The 21018-nt window shown below is 49.0% G+C and overlaps 1 protein-coding gene across 1 annotated transcript in view; it reads left to right on the top strand.

The window, feature by feature from the left end:
* SYN3 (synapsin III) overlaps positions 1-21018 on the top strand; it is a 392583-nt gene that overhangs the window by 181664 nt on the left and 189901 nt on the right. The gene's annotated exons all lie outside the window — the stretch shown is intronic.

The following is a 21018-nucleotide window of genomic DNA, read 5'->3' on the forward strand; positions in this document are numbered from 1 at the left end:
CCGGTGTGCCCTTGGCGAGTGTGATGATGAGGCAACCACCTGATTCCACTACATCTTTTTCGATGCAAGGTTCTGGGCCTCACTTCATTGTCTCTTACAAGAATCCTGCCAGTAGGAAAAGCCAAAGCTTCAACCTCATTGGGTCTTTCCAACATAAGGAAACGGTGGTGGAAGGATTTGGCAACTGGCCAGAAAGTGGCTTCAGCCTGTTCCTACTGACTCCTCTTCTTTACAAGAGATGGTTATCAGCCAAGCCTTGGGCGGCCCTTCCAGCCCGCCGCTGCCCAGCACCCTTTCGTGGCTGGGGTCTTGCACGTTCTTTCAACCTTTCCCTTTTGGTCCCATTGCCTCCTGTTGAGAAGGACACACACAGGATGGTCTTCACAAAGACGCAGCTGACAGGAGAACTAGGTGTCCTTGTTAAGCAACATGTATATCCCTCTAAACTTACCGTGACATTCCATTGGCCATGACTCTCCTACGATTTGGCTGGAAGAATGCTAAGTAAACCTTTGGAGTTAAAACTGAAGAGAAAAGCATGTAGAATTTCTTTGTTGTCTGCCTTTACACCTCCAAGAGGTGACATTGGCAGGAAATGGCATGGGTGATGCAATTTCCATAAACAGAAAAAAAAAAAAAACCTCGTGTCAGCTTGAACATTTAAGGAAATTCAACATTCAGAGAAGCCCATTCCTGGCCCAGTGCAATGGCTCAATGGCTAAATCCTCACCTTGCCTGTGCCAGGATCCCATATAGGCACCAGTTCATGTCCCAGCTGCTCTGCTTCCCATCCAGCTCCCTACTTGTGGCATGAGAAAGCAGTGGAGGGTGGCCCAAGGCCTTGGGATGCTGAACCCATGTGGGAGACCCAAAAGAAGCTCCTGGCTCCAGATTAGCTCAGCTCTGTCCATTGCAAGAGCCAGCAGACAGATCTTCCTCTCTGTCTCTCCCTCCCTCTGTAAATCTATCTTCCCAATAAAAATAGATTTCCAAAAACTAAAAAAAAAAAAAAAGAGAGAGAGAGAAGCTGATTCCTGCATTCTCCAGTCCTTTCCCCACCCAGCTTTTGAGACCCTGCCTACTTGCGCTCTTTAACAACAGCCTGGCTCAGAGAGATGTTCCCAGCAGTGGGTTTTTGGTTTGGTTCGCTTTGGTTCTTCCCAGCACAGTGTCCATGGTCTCGCGAGATGTGGCCATGTTCTTTACCCTTGCTCATACCAGCACTGTGTGGATGCCTGAATATTTGGCCAGGATGCTTTGTAGCCCTCTGAGAACAAAACAGGACCCAGGAGACTTGGGCATCAATAGCTCACAGAGGCCAAGGCTGGGGAGCCAGGGGGACATCCAGCTAAATAAGGGCATACTTGGTAGGATTTCACCGAGTTGCTTATCCCCACAAATGGCTAGTCATGTGGAAGGTTTTATCAAACTTTCCAGGCCAAATCCACCTTGGATAGGCAGCTCACATGACAGAGGCCCCCTCTCTGCATTATTTCTATGGTACAGTTTGGCCCCAGGTACCCAGGATTCAGGGAAGGTCTTGCATCGAATAAACCGGGCAGATCAGTTCAGCTGAGCGCTGGTTCTCCTGGTAGAAGGCACCTGTGGCTCTTGATCCTAGCCACTACTTAATTATGTAAGCAGGACATGTGATCTGATTGCTGGCCCACACAGTGTCTTTGAAGTCCGTGAACCCCAAGAGTCATGCAGTTGGACATGCTTGTGTCTATGCCTAGGCTCCCATCTTTCCCCCTCCCCCCCCCCATGTGAGGTCAGCTCAGTCACCATGCTGAAGAGAAGGCGCCAACTCCAGAAATCCTGGATTAGGATTGATGCCCGGGCAGTCCTCCTGCTCAGTCAGCCCTGCCAGCAGGCAGATCTCACAGCCGTCCATCTGGATGTCACGGTGCCCATGGACCTAATAATGTGAGGGGACTTTCAAAAGGTCATGAATGAGGCCCGGCAGCGTGGCCTAGTGGCTAAAGTCCTCGCCTTGAACGCCCCGGGATCCCATATGGGCGCCGGTTCTAATCCCGGCAGCTCCACTTCTCATCCAGCTCCCTGCCTGTGGCCTGCCTGGGAAAGCAGTCGAGGACGGCCCAAAGTCTTGGGACCCTGCACCCGCATGGGAGACCCAGAAGAGGTTCCTCCTGGTTCCTGGCTTCGGATCAGCGCAGCACTGGCCGTTGTGCTCACTTGGGGAGAGAAACATCGGACAGAAGATCTTTCTCTCTGTCTCTCCTCCTCTCTTTATATGTGACTTTGTAATAAAATACATAAGTTTTTAAAAAAAGGTCATGGATGATACATATATGAAAAAGTTATGCATAAAAAAAACTTTTTATACTGACATAACCCAATCGCTGCATTTAATTTCTCCATGAACTTTTAAAAGACACCTTTTAAAGTAAAGATTGCTTCTTTTTTTTTTTCAAGCAAACTTTATAAGCTACATGGCATGTACCTGCGACTCATGGATCCATGCAGCATAGGAACTATGTGTTCCATTTGCTAAAAACAATGATAGGTTTTATCCGTTTGGGAAGAACTGAAGAAGTGGCAATTTGTAATTGGGCTGTCCTGAAACTTCCCCTTTCTTAGAACGTGTCTATGATAGGTGAGTCCCTGTCCAACCCCTTTCTACAAAGTTATGGGGTGTGTGTGTGTGTGTGTGTGTGTGTGCATTCCCGTTCACTGCAGAGAGGAGGCAGTGGGAACCAGGAACCCAATCCAGGTCTCCCATGTGGGTGGCACTTGACTTGTCACCACTGCCTCCCAGGGTCCACATGAGCAAGATGCCTGAACTTGAAATTGAACTCAGGTTCTCTGACGAGAGATGCGAGTACATTAGTCACTGGGCCAAGTGTTCAGCCCAATAGGAAGTGTTTGTGTGGACATGTAGAGATCACTTAAAGGAACTCAGAGACTATTTTATAGGTGGGAAATGGGCGGGTGCAGGCAGGTGCAGGATGTGCCACGAGTCACGGTCACCTGGGGGCAAGGTCAAGACTGTGCCCGAGCCACTGATGGCTTGTCTGGTTCCATCACAGTCCAGGGGCTCCTTCCTCCCCACTGCAGAGTAGAAGCCAGTGCTTGCAACCTGGCCTGGGAAACCGCCGCTATTCACAACCCCTGGATCCGTGGACAAACCCTTTTCAGAATCCGTTTGTACAGTGTGCAGGCCCTGAACAACTTCTCCCCTCAATGTTGCATTAGCTCTCTCTGGAGGTAATCAGCACCCTCTGAACCAACTGAGACAAAAGCAGGTCTGTTCTCCTAAGAGGTTGATCCCTGGCCTGTTGGCTTTTCCTCCATCCGAAATGACTCTCTAATACCTCCCGAAGACATTCCGAGCATTTTTCCACAAAGAGATGCACAGACGTTTCCTCTCTGAGGGACAAAGGAAGGCTAACAGAAAACAGAATCCAAAGCCCTGAGATTGGTTTCACAGGTTACTGCAAGACCATTGTGTGCCTGCCTTAGAAAAGTCGCATTGTTGGTCTAGGCCTTAATGTCTGTGTTTATGGGATGAGATAGAAAATTCAGTGGGGCCCAAGATCCTGCTCAACTCAACAGGCTCAGATCTCATGGGGGAGCCTTAAGGACAAGAGTACTTGTTTCCCAGGATGGGGAGATGGGGGGAAGCAGATGTGGCCAAAACTGAAGGAGGTCCAACCAGCTCTCAGTCAACACCGAGTCTCTATTCTGCTGTCTTGTCTAAGACTCCAGGCTGAAAAACCAAAAGAATATCAGAACAGACTGTTTGAAGTCTGGTTGAATGGACCCAGTATTCTTCAGTACCACCCAAGGGTCCCTGTGTTTAGACAGGCAGGTGGCTGCTCCTTGCAGAATTCACAGAGCCCTATCCCACCGGCTAGTGCTAGGGGGCACCATAAACCAGAGAACACCCATTCACTCAGCCTGTAGCTGGAGAAGATGGGAGAGGCATGATGACACACTAGCTGATGGGGTGCTGGTGTTTGTGGCCACTCCCGTCTGCAAGGGCCAATGAGTGCTCACTCCACGTCTGACTGTCCGAGCTCCTCCACCCTGGACTGGCCACATGGCAGTCCAGGGAAGATACTTTCTAAGGGAAGTCGTTTGGGGGCTGCGGGAGAGGGCTGTAAAGCTTCTATAGGATACCAGGGGGCTCCTCTTCCTTGGCAGAGCTGGGCTCTGGACACTACAGCAGGAGAAGGTGCTGGACTTGATGTGGTCATTTCTGCTGCCTTCCAGCAAAGCACCTCTTTACCTCCCTCCCTTGTTACCTCCAGATCCTCAGCCACATGCCTTCCCATAAACCCATGGTCCATGTGAAAGTCATTATATTCAAAAAGGCCTTTTCCGAGCAGCAGACAGCCTGGTCCGCCCATCAGTGGGAGCCTTGGCCAGACCCTCAGTGGGGGCGTAGCCCAGCACAGGACAGTGATGGGCCCAAGATGGTAGGCACTTAGTGCCTGGCACCAGCAGGAAGTCAACACCTTTCTTTGCCTCCATCTGGAGCCAATTTCACAGCAGTAAAATGTAGGATGCCTCCTAGCCTAGCTCCTCCCAGCCCTGCCAGCAAAGGGAAGGCCCCTCCATAGGCATCTCTGGTGAAATTCACGTGAATTGTGTTTTTTTTTTTTTTCTGTATCCACAAGGACCTACTCCCAGGGAGTTTTAAGCCAAAAAACATGTGCACAGTTGGAGACTCTGCGTGTCCTGTGTTTTCTGGGGTAGTGGGAGATGGGAAGCAGAGTTAACTCGTCCCGCCCTTGTGTTTCTGGTTTCAGTTTTAATGGCCGTACACCGAGACAAGTCTGTGCATGTCAATGAAGGACAATATGAGGTGGGGGCAGGAGAATTTCTTCTCCTGCACCCTGATTCAATGTCTTCCTTATGCCTGTGGCATTTATGTGTCTTTCCTTCATATGTGAGTCGCTTTTGTGTGGATGCTGTGGAGGCGGCATGCTCAGCCTCAACACACACAAAGCCACAGCCAGGTGCTCCCAGGGCTGCCAGGGAATGAGATGGATGGACGTGTGGTTGGTATCTTCTTGGCCTCGGCTGGAGCGCTTATTCTATGATGGCTCTTGGGCTGCTGTTGCAGAACCTCTTGGGACTGAGCTCATCGTGTCCTGTGCAGTGTTGGGGACTCCAAAGACAGTGGATCCTGTCTGTCTTTGAACGTGGCTGCGGAGACACCTCTGTCCCAGGGCTTTCCTGCGGCACCTCTCCACCTGTACCTTGACAGACTTCCTGACATGCTAACGTGAACCATTCCCTTCTCTCTCTTCCTGCCTCTTCACTCCCTACCACCACCTGGTCCTGTGGTCTCTCTCCTTCACTACTCCAAGGACAGTAGAGCGGGTGTAGTAAGAAGCAGCACGCCTCTGATCTCCTGTCCCCTCTATTGACTCCATCCTGAACAATTTCATTGTGGGGGGAGGGAGGGACATGTCCCATGACCTCCTTGAAATCCAGGAGTGCCAAACCTGTTGTCTCCACCTCCTGGTCTCCTCATTCACCATCACCGCATAGATTCTCACTCTATCCATCTCTTCTATTCATCTCTTTCTCATTTCTACTGCTTTTGCCTTGGATTAGATCCTCATGGATTCTTTTTTACAATTTCAATAGTAACCTCAAGAGTCACCCTGCCCCAAATCTTTGTCAAATTCAACCTTTGCATGGCAACTTCTGGAAAAATGACCGATTGTAATCCTCAAATTACACTATCCTTTGCTCACAATTCCCTTGTTCTCAGTGGCTTTCAGAACAAAGTTTTAAACTCGAAGGACACATGTGAGGAAGATGTTCTGTAGTCTGGCTGCTTCCAGGGAGCCATGATCTGGAGCTGACAGGAGCATCATTCCTGTGGAACATAAAGCAACTGCTGGCCCTGCAGTGAAGGCACAACAGTCTCCACCCTTGCTCCTCTCCCCAAACCTCCACTGTCCTCATTCCTGTTTCTAACCCTCTACACTCCCCACCTCCTCCACCTCATTGGCCAACAATCACTTATTCATTGCTCAGGATTCTCGCTAGAATCACTACCTTGGGAATGTTTTCCTGCCTCTCTCTCTCTCTCCCCCAGCAAAAAAGACCACCACCCTTATGCCCATATGTCTCTCCTCACTCCCCTCTCACCCCCCCTTACCCCACTGGAGCACCCAGACTTCCACCCAGGTACCTCGCAAGCCCATTGCCCTTGTCAACTAATGTGTCTGATTCTTATCTGGATAGCCAGCAAATGTAGGTGCTTCTCTGATGCCTAGCGTCTCACCTGCACATAACAGGCACTTCCCAAGTCTTAGAAAGTAAGAAACCAACTAATGAATGGCAGGGGGGAAAAAGATAGGTGGGTAGGAGCAAAAGTTTCACAAGTTCACCACAATAGAAGTTCAGTGAAACCCAGCTTCCTGGATCCAGAAACTCAACCAGATTAGACTCAATTGATTGGGCTGAAGGACACAACATATTTGTAAGAGACCAGAAAGCCAACCACAATTCCATTCTCCTTGTTCCCCATGAGATATATTACACTGTCACATAAAGAATTCATGTCAATGTGACCCCATATTGTTCTCCTGAGAGTCAGCCAGAGCTCTGTGCAAAGCTAACTTCTCCTCAAATGAATGTTCTGGGGTGTGTGTGTGTGGTGTCAGAACACAGGGACTGAGGTCATCATAGGAATCCAGCTAAGATATGTGGGAATTTTCCCTCAGATGGAAGCAAAATGTCTACCAAGTGAGTGACAGTGCTCACATCTAGTAACCAAAGTCCCTGTTACTGGACAGGCTCAAGGCCAAATCCTTCCAGGCTCCTTGCTGCTCTACCCCAGACCAGCATCTCTTCTTTCTCTCCACCCCCAAGTTTTTCTCCACCAGGAATAGTGCAGATCCAAATTTTAGATGACAATCAGCAGTGATCACCCCCGAGTCAACTAGTGTCGGTTCTGAGTATTCCCATATTTTCAAGTCGGCCCTCTGTGTCATGACTTAGTGCCACAGATGGCTGGGCACCTTCATGGCAAGTGAATTTATCTTCTAGCTCCTGGAGGTGAAATGGCCTCTGTCTAAGCTGTGAGCCTGCCCTTCACCGCGGGTAGTCCCTTGATGTTCTCTGTTTGCCCGCCAGCTTGTATGTCACCATGACTGTCAGTTCTTTGAGTGAAGAGCCAAGAAAGGAGTCTTCCTTTGCTTCTGACTTCAAATATTTACCCAGCATGGATAAAGTCTCCACTGTATACTAGATAGAACAGTAAACGAAGTCCGGACGATCCTTGAGCAGTTCCTACTCCTGCAGTTAGCAAAGAGAAAGGAACAGTGATTCAGAGTAAAAACTACCAAATGATGGCAAGTGTGTCAGGAGGCGACAGAGCAGAGCCTTCCTGTCAGAGAACAGGGGCTGCGTGAGGAGCCCATAATGCAGAACTGAACAGAGTTATGGGTCAAGGCCAATGCTCCCATTCTCTGTTTTAGGGATTTATGTATTTTTTATTGGAAAGGCAGATCAGATTTATGGAAAGAAGGAGAGACAGGGAGTAAGAGCTTCCATGTACTGGCTCACTCCCCAAATGGCCACAATGGGCAATTTGAAGCCAGGAGCTGGGAGCTTCTTCTGGGTCTCCCACACCAGTGCAGGGTTACAGGACTTTGGATCTTCTGCTGTTTTCCCAGGCCATAAACAGAGAATGGAGCAGCTAGGACACAAACCAGCACCCATATGGGATCCTGGCACTTGCAAGGTGAGGATTTAGCCATTGAGCTGGTTGGCCAGGCCCAATGCTCTCATTTTCAAGAAATAAAGACAGGTCCAAGTGACAGAAGTTGCTATGATCATATGGGATTGTTAGAAGGAAGATGACAAAAAATTTGCCCCCCTTTAGTACCTCTTCCTATCACTCCAGATAATTCTCTGACTCAACGCCATGCCCTTTGGAGATTCAACACATAATTATTACCAGGATAGTAGGCTGAAATGGAATGATAAGCTGAAATGTTTCTAAGACAAGAAAAAGAATGCAGGGCTGGCACTGGGCATGACAGGTAAAGCCACCGCCTCTGGAAACAGAACCACAATATGGATGTTGGTTGAAATTTTAGCGACTCCACCTAAAACTCAGCTCCCTACTAATGTGCCTGAGAAAACAGCAGAAGATGGCCCAAGTGCTTGGGACCCTGCACCCACATGGGAGATATAGAAGACACTCCAGGTGCCTGCCAATGTGGCCATTTGGGAAGTGAACCAGGAGATGGAAGATCTCTCTCTCTCTCTCTCTCTCTCTCTCTCTTTCTCTCTCTCTCTCTCTCTCTCTCTCTCGCTCTCTTCTCCCTAACTCTGTCTTTCAAATAATTTTCCTGGTTGGTGGCATTGGGAGCGCTGGAAACCTCCTCTTGGCTTTTTGGGTTCCTGTTGAATACTCAGAAGTTCCTGATCATTGTTTGCTACAGCTAAGCAGAAAGCAACAGGGCATTTACCTCCAGAGACTTGGAGGGGACTTTCTCAACAGATGGTGGGATGCATGTCTTGTTTTGTCTAGTTTGCAGCAAAGATAAAGTAGGCGAGATAATTTGGCAGACAATTTCTGGGGGTGTGGGTGTGCCCTTCCTTACTCAGAATGTGGACAGAAGCCACAACAAAATTACATTTGTGTGACAAGGGAAGGACCTGGCCCTTGAGACAAGCTAATCACTTACTGATCAGTACCTTTTAACAGCCATCAAATAGGGCTTCATTTCCTTTAGAAATTTCAAACATAGCCTTGAGGCATACCCTCCCAGGCATCTATGAAAGTTCTGCCCTCGCAACCTCCCTCACACAGAATAGCTGACCCTGAGTGAATCAATGAACCCAAACTTTGGGGGCTGACAAGGTTCAGGACCAATGCCTGTGCTGTTGGCAAGCCTGGGTTTTAATCCTTCTTCACTCATTCGCTGTCACTTGAAAAAATTTCATTACCTCTTTCAGTCTTAGGTACCTCATACTAAAATAGGAGAGTCATGACCAGTGGGATTTTTACAAGTATCAAGCAGTATGAGAACACAGCACATGGCTCCATGCCTGCTATAAGGTGACTCTGCATGGAAAACCTGTGTGGGCCAGGATGGGGCCCCGGGGAAATAGAGATAAATGAGACCAGCCCACAGTCTTGTGATTTGTTGATGAAGAGGAGCATATTCCCATATACCCTGAGACTGTGGCGGGGAGTGGAGGAAGGCAAAGGACAAGAAGAAAGTCAGCTAGGAATAGGACTGCTTTATGAGGTCCCTGCTGGCCATCTGGCATCCTCTAGGTGGTTGGGCTGTCTTCATTCCTACTCCTCCTTGGAGCAAAAGTTGTGTGATCAATGAGATGACTATTGCCACCCTGTTTGGCAGACATGGAAACCTAGGCTCAGAGATGTTGTTCATTTGCTGACAAGCCCATGGTCAGGCTGCTTCAGGGCCAGGATGTAAAAGCAGAGCAGTTTGGCCCAACAACCCATGTTCCTAATCACTTCACCACCCTACCTCTGAGTGCAGGTGCAGCTGTGGAAGATAATGAGGGATGCAAGGGGTGACTGCTTGGTTTCTGTCATCAGGAGGAACTTCCTTCCCAGAGTTCTTTGGCTGGCCCCCTAGCAATCAAGGAGTGTGAAAATGTGTATTACAAAGGGCCCTCTCTGAGACACTGGAAAGCAGGGAGGTTAAAGTCCCAGCACCCTTATTTCCACATAGTAATTTTCTATCAAATGAGCATGAACATGAATTCACAGAGGTAACTGTTGAGATCTGATTATAATAGAGAACTGACATCTGAGTGTATTCTGCACTGGGTCCTCCTATGAGGACTCTATGGTATCCATGTGTTTACTTCTTGTAAAAGTGATGATGTAGGGGTCATTTGCATGTTGGAAAAAAGTGAAAGCTGGGACACACAGAAGCTTGGCCAAGGTCACACCAGATCCACAAGTTCAGGGTCTGGGGATGCGTTAAAAACATTTGGTAAATGACTGCCAGTTATTCCTCTTTCTTTTCTTGCCTATCCACCTTTCTTCCCACAGTTTTCTCATTTTCTTGACTTGATTGTCCTTCACACACTGGGCTCTTCTTCCTGCTCTTGTAGGGATAGGGGAGTGGAGTGTAAGCATGATTTCTGAGACTCTGGGCACCCCATGCTCAGTTAGGGGCCCACTTTGCCTTGTGAGAATTCACTGTTACAGTTTCTATAAGTTTCTAATCCAGTTGTCAAAGCCAGCATCGTTAAAAATAAGATAATTTACACTGAAAACTCATCACTTATTAGTAATCCCATCGTGTAATACTCTTACCCAGGCACTCAGTTGTTGCCATCTATAAGATAGAACTCTTATCATGGTGTGCTACCGCATTCTTCCTGACTCAGGATTCACTGGAATCAAATCCAGAACTTAGAATTGGCATGATTCTGTGGAGTATTTACACCACAGACATTGGCAGAAAGCACACAGCAGAGGGTTTTTTGTTTTGTTCCAGAACACTTGCTAGCTGACAGTACACCGCTTCTATTTCCTCACTGTGTGACCTAGGGCCAGTAACCTCACATTTCCACACTATTTCCTCGTCTCTAACATAGGGACAAACCTAGCGCCTCCCTCTTAGAACTGAGAGGACCACATCACGATCCGTGGGAGAAGTCCACCGAGTTCCTGACACAGTCCTCCCTCGATGGACGGCTGCTGTGAGGATCGCGATGAAGGCAACCTTGCTTGCAGGCGTCCTGTCTTGAAGACACCTCTCCTCCCAGCATGGTCGCCCCCCATCAGAGATCAACAGTCTTGGCTGTGTCAGCTTCTGCTTCAAGTTCAGTCTTTAGAAAGTGAAGTTCCTGACCTTGGCTAATTGGGTTTTCACTTCTAAGTACTCAGAACAATGCCCATGACAGCAGGTCCTGCACAAATGATTAGATTAGATGGAGATGAGAGCCCAGAGGCTACAGTCTTAAGAAACAGGGAGCTTTTCCCCAACCCTGTTATGGCTCTTCTCCATGATGAACTGCAGTCATTGTGTTTGGAATTCACACCTTAATGATCCCTTACAGTGAAGTCACGGGACCCAGACAGACCCACTATATGATGAAGTCTGTTTTATAACAAAGTCCTCAGAATGGGTAAATGAGGTCCTGGCACAAGTTCAACCCAGCAAGGACCAAGACAATCAGGAACTTTCCAAACATCTTGAAGGAAGCTATAACTGCTTTGGCCTCAAATATTCAGGGGAAAAAAATGTCCTTGATGTCACATCAACAAACTTAAGAAAAAAAAAAAAGGAAAAAGAAAAAAGATTGCACATACCTGGAGTGTTTCTCCAGGCCTGGGAGTCAATGCCTACAACACTTGTTTCAGAGGAAAGGAGGGGAGAGGTGGAAGGCGTGTTAAAAAATCTTTTTTTTTTCCGGTCTGCTGTTCTTTTGTATGAACTGGTTGCTGGCTTATGCAACGCCCAGTAATTAAAATTTCTGGGATGCTTTGCATTTTTACAGCAACATGAAGGCCGCTAGGCTTGGAGTCCCAGAGCTGGAGCCAGCTGGAGGGGGGCCCAGCCGTTCTATGCTGGTTGTCCCTTGGCCCAGCAGTAGGGCTGGCATCAAGCTTTCAGGGGAGAGGGAAGAAGACAGGAGGAAATCTTGGAGGTGTCAGAAACTGCTGGGGCTGCTCTGCCCCTTTCCCAGGCATGTGCACCCCAGAGCAGTACCCCTGAAAAGCAGGCAGTCTTAGGCCACCCAGCTTCTGGAAGTCCATCATGATTAGTGGTGAAGCCTAGGAATGAAAAACAATGATAAAGCTGTCCTTTATGAAATATAATCTGCCATGGGTCAGGTCATGTATTAATAATATTATGCACATATTATCTTATTTCAAGCAAAAAGGAAAAAAATTGACCCAGGATACTCTCCTGATGTCTCTCTTGGAGACCAAATAGGGCTGCCTTTCTCTGCCTCTCTCCTCATGCTTGCACTGCACTGGCCCTCTTCCCATCCTTGCACCAAGCCATGCTCAGCCCCAGCTTAAGCACTGCCCTGGCACTTCCCTCAGCCTCTTCCTGGTCCTGGCAGACCAGCTCCCTCTCATTTGTCAGCTTCCAGCTCCAATGCCCCCAGCTCACACAGGTGCTGTCGGCCTGAGGGGCCTTGCCATGCCCTGTGACTGGTGCATCCCACTGTTGAATTCTTCAAGTTTGTGTTTTAGGACTTTGCACTGTCTGAAAAGATCTCATTTGTTTCGGTGTTTGGCTGTGTCGTTCAACTGAGCATGGCAAGCGTGCTACGGTGTGGGCTGTGTCTGTCTTGTTCATTATTCCAGCCCCAGCACCTAGATCAGGATAACATTTGGCATTTTGAAAGACTCGGAACCTCACAACAGCCCAATAAGCCAGACATTCTTGTCCTTATTTCCAGGTAGGAAAATGGAAATGTGGGAGGTTGACTTACCTGCCCAAAGACATCTTGTGGGAAGACTCTGTGATGCCAAAGCCTGTGTTTTGGATAAATGTGTGTAACTTTGCCTCGGATAGCTGCTTTAGAAAACCATGGAAAGGTGGTGTCTTTCATTTCAAAGTACAAGGACTGAGGTGACTATGGGTCCTTTAGTAACAGAATGATGGAGGAGGAAAGAAAAAAATGTGAGCACTTGGGACACCCTACATATACACACACATGTGTTCTAGTCCAGTCCTGCCACCTGCTGTATGGCCTTGGGGGAGCTCCTATCTCTGGGCACATTTTGGGATGTGTGGAATTGTGGTCTTGCTCTTCCCTGAGGACAGTCACATGACAGGACAGGAAGCCCCAGTACTCAGAGGGTGCTGTCTAGCCCTGGGATGGACAGGAAGTGAGCTGCCTGGACAGTCAACACGGAGACCATCCGATGGGGGTCACAGGCTGCCCCCGACTTGAGCATGTGCAGCCATGGGAGCGAGCAGGTAGATTTGGAAATTGGCTTTAAGAGCCTTCAGGGAGATCCTCATCTTGTACACGCCAGGATCCCACATGGGTGCTGGTTCATGTCCTGGCTACCCCACTTCCCATCCAGCTCCCTGCTTGTGGCCTGGGAAGGCAGTCGAGGACAGCCCAAAGCCTTGGGTCCCTGTACCTATATGGGAGACACAGAAGAAGCTCCTGGCTCCTGGCTTTGGATAGGCTCAGCTCAGCTTCAGCCGTTGCAGCCACTTGGGGATTGAATCAGTGGACAAAAGATCTTCTCTGTCTTTCCTCTTCTCTGTATACATGACTTTCCAATAAAAATTAATAAATCTTTTTAAAAAGAACCTTCAGGGAGCTCAAGGCTGGACAGATGAGTGAACTGCAGTGTCACTGTGGGTTCCATCAGCATGGCCCCTGCCTCCCTGGCTCAGCCCCACTGTGGCATCTGGCCCGCCAGCCCCCAAAGTCAGCCCCAGTTGCCCACAGCCCACTCCCTTTATCCCATGAATCCCTTCATCCATGGTACCAGTCACGTCGTCTTCTCACCATCAGCTGTTAAGTATCTGTTGTATGTGGACATGAGCCAGGCTCTGAAAAGCCGTAAGAACAGCTCCAAGGATTCCCAGAGAGTTTGTACCCAGACTGCTGTGATGAGGTCAACACAGGACCCAGCTTCCTCCTGGTCTCTGTCCCCTCTTCCAGGGGAAGCTGTGGGCGGGAGGCCCCCTTCCCTCTGAAATGTTTTCATGTACATTTCCTAAGTCTCAGGACACCTTCAAACAGTCCCAACCAGGAGCAAGAGGCACACAGGCTTGCTACAATCTGACACTGCTTCTCACTGTGAGTTCTGGGTGCAAACCTTGACCTTCTCCAGACCTCAGCCTCCTTGTCTATGGATTCTGGGCCACTAAGAGCCTCCATGTTCTGGAGCCTATGTAAGAAGGAGGACCCTGCTGCATCAGGACATGGAAAGCGAGTGCTGTGTAGGTGGCCCTGTGTTTGGTTGTCTTTTATTTCTTCTTTGAAGTGACTTAAATCCCTTGGCTTGCTCCTGCTCTTTTTTTCTTTCCCTTCTTGGGGCCGAGTGTCCTGGCCAAACAGAACAATCTGTCATCTATCCTATCTGCATTGCCTGGACGTCTACCATGGTATTCCCCTGCTTCAGGGGGCAGACCAGACAAGCACAGAGGTGTGTGTGGACGCTGCCAAGTAGACCATCTCACCAGGTCTTAAGTGCGAGGAAGATGATGAGCTGCATCTGCACTCTAACACCATAAATTGAATTTTCAATGAGTATAATTTTATGTCATTTCCACTCAGGGCGATTTCAGGGGTAAAAAATCCAGATACCCCAAATCTATTTGAGCTGATCTGCGTTAGCACAGTACCTAAAGGCCTCATACTGGGAGCCAGCCAAGTGCTTCTTGACCACTGCTTGGAACCCAGTACTTTGGTGAGCCATTCCGGCAGCCTTCCAGGACTTCCTGTAGTGTGAGTACTATCCTCCCACCTAATAGATGAGGAGACTGATGCTTGCAGAAAGAAGCTCAGTTGCCAAAGAACAAAGGAAAGAGGGGAGAACCCCTCTAGCATCACGTAGCACCAAGGCTCTATAGGTGCTCAGGAAGACATAATCTCTCTGTGTTCAGGAAGAAATCGCAAGATTTAAGTTAAAGAAGAAGCAGTGTGCAAGTGTCAAAAGATGCTATCTGCTGGCCCTACCATTTATATTCCAGTGCAGTGCTACCCTCGCCACCTCCACCAGAACACAGCATTGCTGGCTGGTCCATCACATCTACTAGGCTGTAGCAGGCCAGAGAAGTTCACCTTTTGTCTTGTCTTCTTCTCTTATAGAGAAGAATAATAAAAAGAGAGAATTAAGAGGGAAGCAAACAGACTGCAGGTGTCCCCTACACTATGTGTTGGCCAGGGGTTGTGTGTGATAAATGAGCTGAGAGATCTTGAAACATTCATCACCACTGAGCCTTGACCCTGGCCCAGCCAATCAAGAACAATAGTAATAGCTAACACTTGAGTGTTGTTTATTGTGTTGTCACTGATTGAAATCTCATATCCTTAATTGTGTCATGCCTCAGCCCAGCCCCTTATCATAATCATCTATACACAGGGAAGCAAATCTAGAGTGGCTGGAACCCTTGCCCAAAGTTACACAGCTCTTCCATGGTAAAGTCAGGATCCAAACCCACAGAGCCTGGCTTTATGATTTGGACCCTTACACACGCCCTCATCCGAGTCTCCAGGGTTTATTGCACATGGACTTGTGTAAGGCATCGTGCTAGGTACCCTGGGGATGAGAGGGTGGAAGATGGAGTCAGGAAGGAGGAGAAGCCTAAACACTGAGTCTTTCCCAATAGGCTCCTTTTTTGGCTAATAGGTCCTTAAGACTATGTGAATTGAGTAGATTTTGCAGGGCCTGGTAGTTGCAATGTCTTGGATTTTCTTACGTGGTTTCAATGAGGAAGAAAGAGGGAAAGAAAAAAGGAAAGAGGGTAGGGAAGAAGGAAGGAAGTTAGGCAGTAACAGTGATAAAAACCAGCTCTCACCAAATGCTTTTCCAACAATCTTTTAATCCTTCTAATAGCACCCCTAGGGTGTGGTAAATATTCCTGCCTCCATCATAAGGATAAAGAAACTAAGGCACAGGAAGTTCAGAAGCTCATTCAAGGTCAGGTAGTGGGTGAAGGAAGGAGCCAGGACTCCAAGCAGTCAGAGTCATTTGAGTGCCTAGCCTAGTCACCAGTGACAAAGGCAGTAAGTATTTGAGGACAAGAGGCAACCCTTCCATTTGTAGGTTACTTGGAAGATAACACAGCTATTGGTGGTAAGGCTCCCCGGGGTGGAGAAAGGAACAGATGCTTCCAAGGTCCTCAGCTCACGATTCTGCCCCATCCCAGAGGTGGGCAGTACCAAGCCACAGGTAGTCACACAGCAAACAGTGCCCTGCCCAGAGGCCACCCTGCACGGCAGTCTTCCTCTTGCACCTGTAATTTCACTCACCGGGCCTGAGACATCCATCCATCTGTTACTTTCTGGTCCCCACAGGACCAGGCACAGTCTGTGAAATCCCAGCACACAAGTCAGCACAGCGCAAACAGACATGGGTCCTCACCCAGGGTGCCAGCTGCTGTTTCAGTGTATGACTTCGCAGGTGGGCAGAGGAAAGCAGAGATCAACGCAGAAGGTTTCAGGGTAGGGGTGGGGGCTCAGTCAGGGCCCAGGAGTCCTAGGTCACACACAGGGCTTTGCACAGCCTTAGCCCCATGGTGAGCTCTTTGAGCTGGCCCCTACAAGGCTCAGTACTTGAATCCTGGTTGTCCCCTGGCTGAATGGAGGTTCGCTTACCAAGCCTGTATGAACAATACTAAGGATTAAAGGGGGAAACTCCACATGGCACCATCGTTGTAACCTGCCAGGTGTTTACAGCTGGTAGTCTCACTTGTTCATCTCCTACAGTGGCAGTGTCTCCTGAGGAATGGGACCAGCCTGAGTCACCCAGATCCGGTTCTGAGTCCCAGCACTGCCACTGGCCAGCTGCGCACCTTGCCCCTGGGAGGTGGGGGAGTCGCTCGCCTTCTCTGTGCCAGGGTTTCCCTCCTGTGCAGTGAGGACCGCCGTGCCAACTTCAGAAAGCTGTAGCAAAGATGCAATGAGTCAACGCCTGGCTTGTGGGAGCGATGTCATGAGGACCGACTGGCAGTGTCTCCATTTCGCCCACACCGTGTCTTAGAGCCCCAGTCCTTGGTCTCAGCCATTCTCTCAGGGCAGCCTGACCCGCAGTTCCAGAAGGAATCACAATTGCAATCCAGTCCCACAGGGTACTCTCTGTGGCTCATTTTATGTTCTTCTGCAGGATTAGGTGATTAATCAGCCTCATTCACTAAGCCCTATGGAGGCAGAAAAAGCATCTGTCTCAGGCCATCCCTGTAACCCCAGTGCCTAACTCAAGCCCAAGAGAGAACAGGTGCTCAACAAAGGCTTGTGGAATGAAGGCAATGGGTAGTACCTCGAAACACTATTGCATTCCATTTACTTGGAAAGAGCCTTTACAAGCAGTTGCTATTGAGAATGAGAATGCTTGAGTTTGTATAGTGTTATTTTTTTTTAAATGTGTTCCATTTATTTGAAAGGCAGAGTTACAAAGAAGAGAGGGAGGGAAGGAAAAAGAAAGAGATCTTCCATCCACTGGTTCACTCCTTAAACAGCTGCAATGGCTGCAAGCTCTGCCAAGCCAAGGCCAGGAGCTTTATCCAGGTCTCTCACCTGGGTGCAGGGATTCCAGCACTTGGGTCATCTGTGGCTTACCCACATCCATTAGCATGGAACTGGATTAGAAGTAGAGCAGCTAGGACTCAAACCAGTACCCATTGTAGGATACTGGTGTCAGAGGTAGCAGTTTAACCTATTATGCCACAGCATCACCGCACACACGCCTCCCCAACCTGGTTTTCTTTCTTAGCATCCCATATGGAAATGCCAGTCTGAGTTCAATCCAGATCTCTGTCGCTGTGCCTGGAAAAATGCCTGTGAAAACAGCAGAAGATGGCCCAAGTGCTTGGGCTCCTGCCACCCATGTGGGAGACCCAAATGGAGTCCCAGTCTACCAGCTTTGGCCTGACCCAGACCAGCAGCTCCGGCCATTTGGGGAATGAAACAACAGACAGAAGGTCTCTTTCTCTCTCTGTCTCTCTCACTGCCTTTCGCATAGATAAATAATCTTTAAAAAAAAAACTAATTCAGCTTTTACCAAAAGAAGGAAAGTACATTCTAATAGCTCTCAGGATGATGTCACCCTCTTGGCCTTTGTTGGGTGGGGCCACGGGAAAGTGCAAACCCTGGGGATTCCAGGGCACCCAGGGAGAACAGCTCCCGGAGGAGTATCATCTGTCACTGGCTGTTGATGGCAGCAGCTTGGAAAACAGGTTGTTGCTTCCTAGATCTCTTTTGCCTACCTTGGTAGAGAGCATAGACAATGACCTTGAATCCCACCCAGATGGCATAAACCTTGAGAAGTTGACCCTTCTGAGATGCTCTGGTGAGAGGCACAAACGTCCCTGCTTTCTTCCCTGGGACTCTGCTTAGCCAACTGTGAACCCTACTGTGTCTCCACCAGACCAAGCAGGGTCTAACAAGAGAAAAGCCTGTTCCTTCTGCCATGGCAGCCCCCAGTCCTCCATCCCAGCACTCACAGGGTCTGTTTGGCCATGGGTCAGTGTTTCCCACCAGTGGCTCACACACCTGCAAGTGTAGCACAAGATGCTGTTAGGTGGATCCTCACAGGCATTTTATTAAACAGTCAACTTAATATGATACATAGTAGGAAAAAAATAGCAAATTAAACCCATGAGTGCATGTGTATTACTGCTTAGGGTGAAGCCAAAGCTGGCATCGAAGGAACAGAGGAGGAAAATTGACTTGATTCAGGAAAAATAGTAAAACTGATAAACCATTCCAAGAAATTGGCAAAAATCATGACCTTGAGATGCTAATGTATGTGTCTTTTGGGTATGTTGCAATGATTTCTTTCCTGTGTCTCTTCCCCTGCATCTGGGAATTCCTTTGATTCTCCACATCCCAACAGCCAGCATGATCTCTGACAACCAGGGACACAGGCAGGGCAAGCTGCAGGGACACACAGGGGAGTGAATGGATGATAGAGTACCAAGACAGACTCAACAGCCTGGGCTATCTCAGCCCACTGAGGTGGGGACCCTCCCTGTATTTGGGGAGAACACCAGCCACATTGAGTGATAGATGGGGTGTCCCTGGACCCCAGCAGTTTTCTCTGTGATGAGAACTGTAAAAAGAAGACTCAGGCTGCATCCAAGAAGGAAGTACAATCAAACATGCCCAAACACCAGCTTCTCCCTGCTCAGATTCTCTCTTCCAGACAGACAGATAAATAGGGAGCCAAGAAGATTCAAATGCAAGGCCATCTTGGATGGGATCCACTAGCTTTGGGGTCTTGGATGGGTCGTCATCCGCTTCTCAGGAGTCACGGCAGCCAAGGACATTCCCATGGGGTCGGAGTTGGAAAGGCACCGAGCACGTTCTGGGAAGAGGTGCTCACAAACGGGAAGAATGGATGCCTTGAAGTCCTGGGTTATGGGTGGTGACATCTTGCGTCACCCAGAGTTAACATTCCCGTGTGTGTGCTGGGGTGGCTGGAGTGGCTTCTGCAGGACAGGACTGCTGGGCCACACTCAACCAGGCAAGCAGGCTGGCTCCTGCCTTAAATTCTCGTACTTCCCCCTGAAGCACATTTGCCAGGATGCTTTTCATGTTGTCCGATCCTTGTGAAATCCCAGAGAAGGCCTAACACTGCCCAGGAACATGTTAACCACAGGTCAGGGAAGGCTGTGTGACGATGTGACCAGGATTTCTAGTCTCATGTAGAGAGTGTGCCTCAGGCTGGCCCAGGGCAGGGTGGCTGGAGTCAGACCCTTGCATTTAAAGGGTGGCTCTCCTGGGTGCCAGCTGTGTGCCCGTTAGACCAGCTGTGCCACTCCTGTGGGCTGCAATCTCTAAATCTGTGAAATGGGCTAGGGCAATGTCTGTCTTGTGGGGTTACCATGGAGGCAGGAGGACCAGGGCAGCAGGCTTTGTGGAACCTCACAGGTGTCAGGTGGCTCAGAGAGTGTTGGGAACACACAACCATTGCAGGGAAAGCCCAGCTGCCGGAGAGGATGTGTTTGGAGACAGAGCCAGAGGGAGGTACAGAGGCAAAAAGAGGCCAGGAGGGTTGGGTGCTGATCTGATGGGAACAATGTCCTTTTGAAAAGGGACTCCCAAGGGCTTGCTTGCTCTCTTCCACTCATCTGCCTGTGCACTGAGGAAGTGCCATGTGAGGACACGGTGAGAAGGTGCTCACTTGAAGCCAGGAGAACTCTCCATCCGAAACCTTGCTTGATCTCAGACTTACAGTCTCCAGGCCTGGGAGAAAATAACATCCGTTGTTTGAGTCACACCGCCTAAGGTGCTTTGTTTTGGTGGCCATTCCCTAAGACAGGAAAGATCAGAGGAGAAGCCAGCAAGCCGGTATGCTCTTCAGGACCAGCTCTTGTCTCCCTGACCTCTGACCTCAGAGAGCATTTGTTGAATATGGGATTGGACAAGACAATGGTCCAGTTTCCAAAACTTTTTCCCATTTACAAACCCAGGGGCTGGGATTTGGCACAGCTGTTAAGACACGGCTTGGCCAGCCTGCAACCCATATTAGAGTGCACGGATTTGTGTCTTATCTCCACTCCTAACTCCAGCTTCCTGCTCATGCATGCCCTGGGAGGCAGCAGGTGATGGAGAAAGTACTTGAGTCCCTGCCACTCATGTAGGAGACACAGATGCTATTTCAGGCTTCTGGCTTTGGTCTGGCCCAGCCCTGGCTGTTGTGGACATTTGGAAAATGAAGCAACAGATGGACGACCTCTGTCTGGCTCTGTCTCACTCTGTCTGTATGCCATTCAAATAAGTAAAAAAAGATCAACTTTAAAAGACGCACAAAGCTTAGAGTTGAGGAGCAGGAGAGCCTATGAGAAAGTCCTCCAAAGAGCTTACCGGTACAGCCACCAGAGCCTCACACCCACACCAGCACCTGCTGGTCTTCCTGCCTTCAGATCTAACCCTCCATTCCACACACCACCTGCAGTTACAGTGAGCTCTCTCAGGTTCACAGCACATCTGGCCAACCCCTGTATTCCCATTCCCTAGGTCTGCCACAGTAGAGCACAACACCTTGGATGGTTTATACTGTCAGTGGTGTATTCTCTTGTGCTTCTAGACCCCAGCGTGCCAAGGTGAAGATGCGGGCAAGGCCTGTTCTCTCAGGAGGCTCTAGTAGAGAATCCTTTTTCCTCTCTTCCCTCTTCTGTCTGCCAGTAGTAGCTGCCCACCCTTGGTGCTTCTTGACTGGAAGGTCTTCATTTTCTTGACTCCAGTGTCTATCTCTGACTACAAGACACTCTGTATATGTCCTAGCCCAAGTTTTCTCTTGATGTAAGGACACCAGCCACTGCATTGAGGCCTGCCTTCATCCAGCATGATATCATTTTAACTTGACTACACTTGCAAAGACTC

Source organism: Ochotona princeps, chromosome 15 (assembly GCF_030435755.1).
Source record: "Ochotona princeps isolate mOchPri1 chromosome 15, mOchPri1.hap1, whole genome shotgun sequence".
Taxonomy (NCBI): Eukaryota; Metazoa; Chordata; class Mammalia; order Lagomorpha; family Ochotonidae; genus Ochotona; species Ochotona princeps.